Source organism: Vulpes lagopus, chromosome X (genome assembly GCF_018345385.1).
Source record: "Vulpes lagopus strain Blue_001 chromosome X, ASM1834538v1, whole genome shotgun sequence".
NCBI classification, from domain to species: Eukaryota; Metazoa; Chordata; class Mammalia; order Carnivora; family Canidae; genus Vulpes; species Vulpes lagopus.
Genome location: NC_054848.1, coordinates 106709805 through 106720777, shown reverse-complemented (window position 1 = coordinate 106720777; position 10973 = coordinate 106709805). Strand labels below are relative to the sequence as shown.

Below are 10973 nucleotides of genomic sequence, written 5' to 3'. Positions count from 1 at the left end.
TTCTCATTATCGAACTCTGCCCCCACATGTTTATTAAGGAACTGTGCCCCTTACTTCACAGGAAAAAACAATTGAAGTTATCAGAAACTTAGCTGTGCTACCACCTCAGTTATCCCTCACCAATAATTATCTCTCTTCTTCCTGATTTAAAACATCTTCCAGTCTTTTACAACAAAAAATAAGAGTCCCACATCTCTTCAGGCACGCCCTATCTCCCTCCTTCCCATCACATCCACTGTCTCCACCTTCCTCAGCCCCATTCTTAAACCCACACTAGTCTGGGTTTTGTCATCATTCCACTGCACAGCACCCACTAATGTCACCAGTGGCCTTCATGAGGACATATACTATGGATACTTTTTCAGTCTTTGTCTTACTTGACCTCTCAATAGGCTTTGACAATGTTGACCACTCCATCCTTCTTAAAATAACTCTTTTCATTGATTTCCACGACATAGCCCACTCTTGGGCTTTCTCCTACTCCTACTCCTCTGGCCACTCTTTTTTTCCTCTTGGCAGACCCATCCTGTTTAACCCAGTCATTAAATATTAGAGTTCCTCAATGCTTGGTCCCAGAACCTCTTCTCTTCTTACCCTGTGGTTCCTCCACACCCCTCCATATTTGAGTTACACCTGTATGCAGATGAATGTCAAAGTTACATCTCTAGACCAGAACTCTTATTCTGAGTTCCACAATTACTTACTTGACATCTCTTGGATATCTCATTAACTCCTCAAACTCAATATGCCCCAATTTGAACTCATTGTCTTCTCTCCAAACTGGGTCCTCTTTCAGTGCTCTCACTCAGTGAATGGCATCATCACACATTCAATTATGCAAGCCAAAACCCTCTCCTTCAACCTCCTTCTTTTTCTGTCTCACCCGCCATAGCCAACCCATAATTTTGTCCTATGACTCTTATCTCCCAAACAGCTCTTGACTCCATCTGTTTCTCTCCATCTTGATCACTTATTGCCCTCACCAAATCAGCATCAGTTTCTTACCTGGATTCTGCAGTAGCCCCCCAAATGAACTCTCTGCCTCTGCTCTTGGCTCCTCTTCCAATCTGTTCCATAATTCAATCAGGATGATCTTTTCAAAATGCAAATTTGATCATGTCACACACACACACACACACACACACACACACACACACACACACAAACTTAGTTCCCTTTAGTGGCCTTCCATTACTCCAGGAAAAAAAAATGTGCTTCTGGGATCCCTGGGTGGCGCAGTGGTTTAGCGCCTGCCTTTGGCCCAGGGCACGATCCTGGAGACCCGGGATCAAATCCCACGTCAGGCTCCCGGTGCATGGAGCCTGCTTCTCCCTCTGCCTGTGTCTCTGCCTCCCTCTCTCTCTCTCTCTCTCTGTGACTATCATAAATAAATAAAAATTAAAGAAAAAAGAAAAAAAATGTGCTTCTTAGTAGAGCTTATAAAGCTATGAACTGTTTGGTCCCTACCCACCTGTCAGGCCTCACTTTGTGTGAGGTTTCTGCCTTGTTTTTTGGGCTTCAGCCCTCCATCCTCATTTCAGTCCTCTAGTACTTGGCATTCACTTTCTTACCACAAGACCACTACCTACACTGTTAGCTGTACTTGGAATGTTCTTCCTGTCCCTTTTCATCGGATTAACTTCTCCTCATCCTTCAGATCTCAACTCATGGATTGCTTCCTCAGAGAAGCCTGCTACCTTCCTTAGGTTCCATGATTGGACAAAACCAATGCATTCTAGGCTCTTTGGACACTCCATACCTCTTCTTCATAGTAGTTGTCACAGCTGCAGGTTTACATTGGTGTATGTTTATTACTGTCTGTCTTCCCCACTACACCGGATGCACAGGGATCCCACCTTTCTTTAATAACCAGTGTATCCTTAGTGCCTAGCATAGGGCCTGGCACACAGTAGATGTCCAGTAAATATGTGCAGGCTGACTGAATAAGTGGATGATGAGAGCTTGGAATGAAATAAGAGTAGTGTGGGGATTCCTAAAGGAAGAATTGACAGGTTATGATAACAAAGAAGCTTACAAGATGAAGAAGACAGAGAAATCTCAGAAGATTCAAATTTTGCTCTTGGACAACTGGGAGAATAGCAGTGATACTCATAGGAAATAGGAAAATTAGGAAGGTGGCCTCTCTCAGGAGAAAAACATGCACTTCTGACTTGGATAAGTGGAATTTGGGGTGATAGAACATCCAAGTGAAAATGGTGCAGAGTAAAATTCAAGACTGAGTCATACATCTTAAAAGCCATTTATGAAAAGCCCACAGCAAATATCATTCTCAATGGGGAAGCACTGGGAGCCTTTCCCCTAAGATCAGGAACAAGACAGGGATGTCCACTCTCACCACTGCTGTTCAACATCGTTCTGGAAGTCCTCGCCTCAGCAATCAGACAACAAAAAGACATTAAAGGCATTCAAATTGGCAAAGAAGAAGTCAAACTCTCCCTCTTCGCCGATGACATGATACTCTACATAGAAAACCCAAAAGACTCCACCCCAAGATTGCTAGAACTCATACAGCAATTTGGTAGCGTGGCAGGATACAAAATCAATGCCCAGAAATCAATGGCATTTCTATACACTAACAATGAGACTGAAGAAAGAGAAATTAAGGAGTCAATCCCATTTACAATTGCACCCAAAAGCATAAGATACCTAGGAATAAACCTAACCAAAGAGGTAAAAGATCTATACCCTAAAAACTATAGAACACTTCTGAAAGAAATTGAGGAAGACACAAAGAGATGGAAAAATATTCCATGCTCATGGATTGGCAGAATTAATATTGTAAAAATGTCAATGTTACCCAGGGCAATTTATACGTTTAATGCAATCCCTATCAAAATACCATGGACTTTCTTCAGAGAGTTAGAACAAATTATTTTAAGATTTGTGTGGAATCAGAAAAGACCCCGAATAGCCAGGGGAATTTTAAAAAAGAAAACCTTAGCTGGGGGCATCACAATGCCAGATTTCAGGTTGTACTACAAAGCTGTGGTCATCAAGACAGTGTGGTACTGGCACAAAAACAGACACATAGATCAATGGAACAGAATAGAGAACCCAGAAGGGGACCCTGAAATGTACGGTCATCTAATATTCGATAAAGGAGGAAAGACTATCCATTGGAAGAAAGACAGTCTCTTCAATAAATGGTGCTGGGAAAATTGGACATCCACATGCAGAAGAATGAAACTGGACCACTCTCTTTCACCATACACAAAGATAAACTCAAAATGGATGAAAGATCTAAATGTGAGACAAGATTCCATCAAAATCCTAGAGGAGAACACAGGCAACACCCTTTTTGAACTTGGCCACAGTAACTTCTTGCAAGATACATCCACAAAGGCAAAAGAAACAAAAGCAAAAATGAACTATTGGGACTTCATCAAGATAAGAAGCTTTTGCACACAGCAAAGGATACAGTCAACAAAACTAAAAGACAACCTACAGAATGGGAGAAGATATTTGCAAATGACATATCAGATAAAGGGCTAGTTTCCAAAATCTATAAAGAACTTATTAAACTCAGCACCAAAGAAACAAACAATCCAATCATGAAATGGGCAAAAGACATGAAGAGAAATCTCACAGAGGAAGACATGGACATGGCCAACATGCACATGAGAAAATGCTCTGCATCACTTGCCATCAGGGAAATACAAATCAAAACCACAATGAGATACCACCTCACACCAGTGAGAATGGGGAAAATTAACAAGGCAGGAAACCACAAATGTTGGAGAGGATGCGGAGAAAGGGAACCCTCTTACACTGTTGGTGGGAATGTGAACTGGTGCAGCCACTCTGGAAAACTGTGTGGAGGTTCCTCAAAGAGTTAAAAATAGACCTGCCCTACGACCCAGCAATTGCACTGTTGGGGATTTACCCCAAAGATTCAGATGCAATGAAACGTCGGGACACCTGCACCCCGATGTTTCTATCAGCAATGGCCACAATAGCCAAACTGTGGAAGGAGCCTCGGTGTCCATCGAAAGATGAATGGATAAAGAAGATGTGGTTTATGTATACAATGGAATATTACTCAGCAATTAGAAACGACAAATACCCACCATTTGCTTCAACGTGGATGGAACTGGAGGGTATTATGCTGAGTGAAATAAGTCAATCGGAGAAGGACAAACAGTGTATGTTCTCATTCATTTGGGGAATATGAATAATGGTGAAAGGGAATATAAAGGAAGGGAGAAGAAATGTTGGGAAATATCAGGAAGGGAGACAGAACATAAAGACTCCTAACTCGGGGAAACGAACTAGGGGTGGTGGAAGGGGAGGAGGGCGGGTGTTGGAGGGGAAGGGGTGACGGGCACTGAGGTGGACACTTGACGGGATGAGCACTGGGTGTTTTTCTGTATGTTGGTAAATTGAACACCAATAAAAATTAATTAAAAAAAAAAAAAAAGACTGAGTCATAGTTTTTCTCCAGTGCAGATCACCCAGAATGAAATCATGCATATTTACCATTGGGAAATTAGCATTTTTAATTTATCCACCCGAGAAGCATATTACTTAAGATGTAAAAATAATTATGGTGGTAGACAATCTACTAACTTGTTTCACTGTCTTGAGCATTAGAATTACTTTTAATTTGCATATATAGAAATTCTGAGATGTATGTAGGATGTTCTTTAGGATTTTGCAGCCATTAGCAAGTGGGATGAATGACACTCAGAAGCCTGCAACTGACTGTACAGATAGAGTTAATGAAAGTCATACATGCATAAAGTCACAACACATGTATATAAGGGCGAAAGTCAAAGTTATATAAGAAGTACTCCCCCACTGAATTTTACAATATAGTTTCAACAATCAGAGATTCGTATTCTGTTAGGCCTTATCAAGAAACTGCTATATTTCTGCAGCACAAAATTTGTTTCAAGCTTTCTACCTTCAAAACTACAAGTAGAGGGAGAATTGTCAGGATTTTAGTTCCCATTTTTACAGATGGCTTTACACAGCCAACTGGCTTAGCAAACCTGTTAAAGGGTCACTTATGCCACATTTGAGGAGTATGGCATCCCAGAGCCTGAATCACTCTCCAAGAATACAATAATTCCCACTCCTTTACAAAAGATTCATGATGGAACTGCACTAAATTTTTGGAAAACAATAAAATACCAAGTGCCACAAAAGTCCAAGTTATTTTATTTAATACAATATTCAAAGAGCACTATTACAGGAGTCCTAATGAGTAACTGGAAACTCAGAACACAGAGGTTGGGAGTTAGGTATGGTATTTGTATCTAAAGATGGCTGAGTTGTGGATGTTAATTGTTATTAACATTTCCAGTAACCATCTCAAAAAGAAGCGTAAAACTTAGGAAAGGAGGGACACATGGCTGTCTTAGGGGAGTGTGGGACACTTGATTTCAGGGTTCTGAGTTCAAGCCCCACATTAGGTGTAGAGATTACTTAAAAATAAAATCTTGGGATCTCTGGGTGGCTCAGCAGTTTGGCAACTGCCTTCGGCCCAGGGCATGATCCTGGAGTCCCAGGATCGAGTCTCACATAGGGCTCCCTGCATGGAGCCTGCTTCTCCCTCTGCCTGTGTCTCTGCCTCTGTCTCTCTCTGTGTCTCTCATGAGTAAATAAATAAAATCTTTAAAAAAATGAAATAAAATCTTAAGGGGTGCCTGGGTGGCTCAGTTGGTTAAACATTTGACTCTTGGTTTCAGCTCAAGTCATGATTTCAGGGTCATGAGATCCAGCCTCTCATCAGGCTCCACACTCAAGACAGTTTGCTTGAGATTCTCTCCTTCTCCCGTCTCTGTCCCTCCTCCCACTCTCTCTCTCTATCTCTCTGTAAAATAAATAAATAAATAAATAAATAAATAAATAAATAAATAAATAAAATCCTTTTTAAAAGCTTAGAAAAGGAAAAATAAATGAGTTGAACAAAATTGCCAAGCAGGTAGTATTTTAAGTACCAAGTATTTCTTAGAAAATAATGCAACTTACATTGCCTCACTTTAACCCAAAGCCTGGATTTCTCTACTTCAGCAAACCTCCTTTTGAATCTTTCAGATGAGAGGTTTTTTCCAGAGGGATTACTGTACCAAGTTTTTCCTCTAACATCTTTATTAACAAAGACTCAAGTCTTTTTTAATCAAAATCACAGAATCATAGAACTAAGTCTTGGAGATTGTATTCAATCCTTTCATTTAGAGACTAGGCCCAGAGAGGTACAGTGTTGATAGGATGAGATTTCCAAAGATAAAACATGTAGAGACATAAGACAGTGTGTGCCAGTGTTATTTTTGATTTTTTTGTTTTTATTTTTATTCATTTTTTTAAATTGGAGTTCAATTTGACAACATATAGCATAACACCCAGTGCTCATCCCATCAAGTGCCCCCCTCAGTGCCGGTCACCCAGTCACCCCCACCCCCCGCCCACCTCCCTTTCCACCACCCCTTGTTCGTTTCCCAGAGTTAAGAGTCTCTCATGTTCTGTCTGTGCCAGTGTTTTAATTATCTAGTACCCATAAGTGCATGCCCTCAATTTACACAGAACCACCACAAACCTAGGAGAAAGAAGAGACTCTACCTAAAAAAACAAGGAAAGACAAACTTAGATAATAAAAACCAAGTTCTGCAAGTGCTGAACAGCTCAAGAATAAGTAATCATCCAAAATAATGAGACATAAACCCTAGAGGAGAGTATCATGGTGATAAAACAAAATGTGAAGGTGCTCTTGCGAGCCTAGGCATCGAAACCCAATGAGGATCCCAAATTACAGCCATGCACTAAAACAATATCTGCCTTGAAGAATCATTCATATCTCAAATAAAGCCAATCCAATTAAGTGTCAGTATCTTTTTAACCAAGATTTATAGGAATTAAAGATTCTTTCAAACCTCAAGCCTCGCAATTAATTACATGGGTTAGGAAACACGTTCAACTGATACAGAAAAAGCACTTGACAAAAATCCCAAGTACAGGGATGCCTGGGTGGCTCAGCCATTGAGCATCTGCCTTCAGCTCAGGGCATGATTCTGGGATCCAGTATGGAGTCCCACATCAGGCTCCCTGTGAGGGGCCTGCTTCTCCCTCTGTCTATGTCTGCCTCTCTTTCTCTGTCTCTCATAAATAAATAAATAAAATCTTTTTTTAAAAAAGCCCATGTACATTCATGATAAAATCCCTTAGCAAGTTAGGAACATGGGATATTTATGTCAATTTATAAAGATCATCACCAAGAAACCTACATTTAAAATCAACCAGGGATGCCTGGGTGGCTCAGTCGGTTAAATGACTCGATTTCAGCTCAGGTCATGATCTCAGCGTTGTGAGTTCAAGCCGTGAGTTAAGCTCTGCACTCAGTGGGAAGTCTACTTAAGATTCTCTCTCTCCCTCTCTCTCTGTCCCTCCCCCTTCTTGCTCTCTCTCTCTCTCTCTCTCTCTCTCTCTCAAATAAATAACTAAATCTTTTTAAAAGAGCAATAAAATCCACCATAATAGTAAAAGACTGAATGTCTTCCCTCCAAGACTGGGAACAAGGCAAGAATGCCCACTCTCACCACTTTTAGTCAACATAGTACTGGAAGTTAGAGGCATTCCAGCAGGAAAGGAAAAGAAATAAAAGGCATTGGAAGGGTGCCAGGCTGGCTCAGTCAACTGAGAATGGAACTCTTGATTTCAGGGTTGTGAATTCAAGTCCCACATTGGGGGTAGAGTTTACTTAATAAAAAAATTCTTCAAATCATTGCAGATTACATGATTGTCCATGTAGAAAATCCCAAGTAATCTAAAAAAACCAACCTCTTGAAACTTAGAAGTGAGTTCAATATGGTTAGAGGGTACAAAATTAGCACTAAACAAAGAGTTCTTCAACTTGACACCAAAAGCATGATCCACAAAAAGAAAAACTGATAAATTGGACTTTACCAAAACTAAAAGATTTTGTTCCATGAAAGCCCATGTGAAAAGGATTTTAAAAAGCAATATAGAGACTAGGAGAAAATATTTGCAAAACATATATCCAACTAAGGACTAGAATATATAAAGAGCTCTCAAGACTCAACAGTAAAACAAATGCAATTTAAAAAAAAAAGAGGGCAAAAACATGAATAGACAGTTTACTGAAGACGATGTACAGATGGCAAAATAATCATAGGGAAAGATATTCAGGGGCACCTGGGTGGCTCAATCCATTAAACATCTGCTTTCAGCTTAGGTCATGATCACAGGGTCCTGGGATCGAGCCCTGCATTGGGCTCCCTTCTCCACAAGGAGTCTGCTTCTCCCTCTCCCTCTGCCTGCCACTCTGCCTACTTGTGTTCCATCTCTCTCTCTCTCTCTGTCAAATAAATAAAATCTTTAAAAAAAAAAAAAGAAGAACGAAAAAGATGTTCAATGTCATTAGGCACCAAGGAAACGCAAATGAAAACCATAATGAAACAGCACTACATACTTACCAGAATGGCTAAAATAAAAAGTAGTGGCAACATCAAATGCTGGCCACAGCCACAGCCTGACAGTTTTATATAAAACTAAATGTGCAACTACCATACAGCTCAGCAATTGCATGCTTGGGTCCTTATCCCAGAGAAATGAAGATTTCTGTTTACACAAAAACCTCTACACAAAGATTCATAACATAATGTGGGTTTCTTTTAGGGAGAGGGAGTGGATATAGCCCCAAATTGGAATCAATCCAAATGTCCTTTGACAAGTGAATGTCTAAACAAACTGTGGTTCATCCATACCATGGAACCCTACTCAGCAATGGAAAAGGACAAACTATGGATACATACAACTTGGATGAATCTTAAGGGAATGATGCTGAGTGAAAAAAAAGTCAATGCCAAAAGATTACATACCATCTAATTCCATTTACTAACATTTTTGAAATAACAGACTTTTAGAAATGGCAGACAGATTAGTGGTTGTCAAGAGTTAGAGATGTGGGGAGCAAAGGGAAGTGGAGAGAAAGAGCAGGGGGGAGATGCTTGTGTTTATAAAGGGCAACAGGAGGGATCCCCAAAGTATTGAAAGTGTTCACTGCCTTGACTGTGGAGGTAGATGCACAAATCAATACAGGTGATAGAATTATATAGAATTTAATACACACATGCAAATAAGTACAAGTAAAACTAGAGAAATCTGAATAAGATTGGTGAGTTGTATCAATATCAATATTCTGATGGTTATACTGTAGTTTTGTGAAATGTTAGTCTTGGAGGAAACTGGACAAATTGTACAGGGATCTCTAGCCACATGTGAATCTACAATGATCTCAATTAAAAAATAGGCAAGTGCAAAAGCCCACATCATGAAAGTAGTTGAGTGATAACTGAATGTCCATCCCTACTGGAGGGACCACAGAAACTATAGAGTCTGGCCTCTATCTTTGAAGGACTTGCAAACATGTTTTGCCACATTCATTCTTCCCATTTGTGAACACGTGATCATTTGCACAAATGATTTGCATGAGCTTTGCTATCTCTGTATTTTAAAGTGGGGATAATCCATGCTAATTCACAGGGGCCTGTGGGCTTAATTGCCATTTGCTCCTTCACTCTAGACAAAATTGTATTATTGTAATCATTGGGAGCTGGAGAACAGAGGTATAGAGTAGCTGAATATTTATGAGGCATTTTGTTGCAGATGTACCTGCCAACAGAATATTAAGTAGAACATTTGCTAAGGTACCAAATTCTGCGTGTGATTTGGGTATATCACCTCATATTAAATCCTTGTGTTTTCCTAGCCTACATATTGCATCTGTTTTTTTCTCTCAATCATGACCTTTGGAAATATAATTCAGAGTGTGTTTATTAGATTTGTTAGAGATAATAGTGACCAGAAACTGCTACAGACAGATTTGCCTGCGGGCAGAAAAAATATGAAATGAGTATCTTTAAGATGATGAGAAAATATATATGTATTTTTCAAAATGGTGTCTGTATTCTGTTTCCAGGCAAGGACATGAAAAATGAATTCTGAGATAGGAAGAGAGACAGGCTAGAGCTTCCATCTCTGAATCTATAGGAGAATGTCACCCCATGCAGAGGAATACAAATAAGGAGGTTCGAGCAAACTACAAACTGCTCCTGCTTATCTTTCGTGATAAAAAACGAGGATAGCACAGAGAATTACATACAAGGGCCAAACCAAATTACCTTTTACCTAGTAGAGCTCATCGCTATGGAACCTTTCCTATCAGAGCTGATAATTGCTTAGAGGGCTTCCTAGTGGGCCAAACAAAGGCCTTAGAAAGTGCATAAACTATATAATCAATCTCTCCATATTCGAAGAATGGTTAGTTCATAAAGTAATCCAAAGCAGCTGGAGCATGAGATCCATTAATAAATCTTAGCAAATCAATAGCTCCACAGATACAGGGACCCTGGGTTTTGATACAGTGCAGATTTCCCAGGATGGACTCAGTTCATGTCATTTCATTCTTTCCAAAGGGGATTTCTCAAATGCATAACTAGGAGTCATTTCACCTGCGTATCTTTAGGAAGACTTCGTCTTCATATATCCATAAGTCAGAACAAATCCTTTGTTGGATCATGTGTCTGAGCTAAGATTAGGCAATTATGCTCAACATACCTAGAGAGGAATTTTAGCTTGTGATTGATCAGTCCCTAATGGTCACTTCAAGAAATTCTTGTCACCATCCATTTATTTTCAAAATACTGTAGACTTTTGACGCAGCTAAAACCTGGAAACAACTTAAATATCCTTCAAGGGGAGCTCACTGAATAAATTACAGGAGATTCCCACTCTATCATACTAATCAGCATTCTCCACCCCCCCACCCCAATAATCAGGTAGTTCTATTTTCTGTATTTTCTGATATGAGAATGCCTCAAAAATATATTACTAGGTGAATAAAAAAAAGACTTTGTGTATAATGATGATCCCAACTTTGAAAAAGAAAAACAAAGACTATTTTCATGTAAACCCAAGTTTTAAATTGTTCCTGC

The 10973-nt window shown here is 39.7% G+C and overlaps 1 protein-coding gene across 1 annotated transcript in view; it reads right to left on the bottom strand.

Annotated features, from left to right (window-relative positions):
* Window positions 1-10973, bottom strand: part of ADGRG4 (adhesion G protein-coupled receptor G4) — an 85937-nt gene that overhangs the window by 69672 nt on the left and 5292 nt on the right. The gene's annotated exons all lie outside the window — the stretch shown is intronic.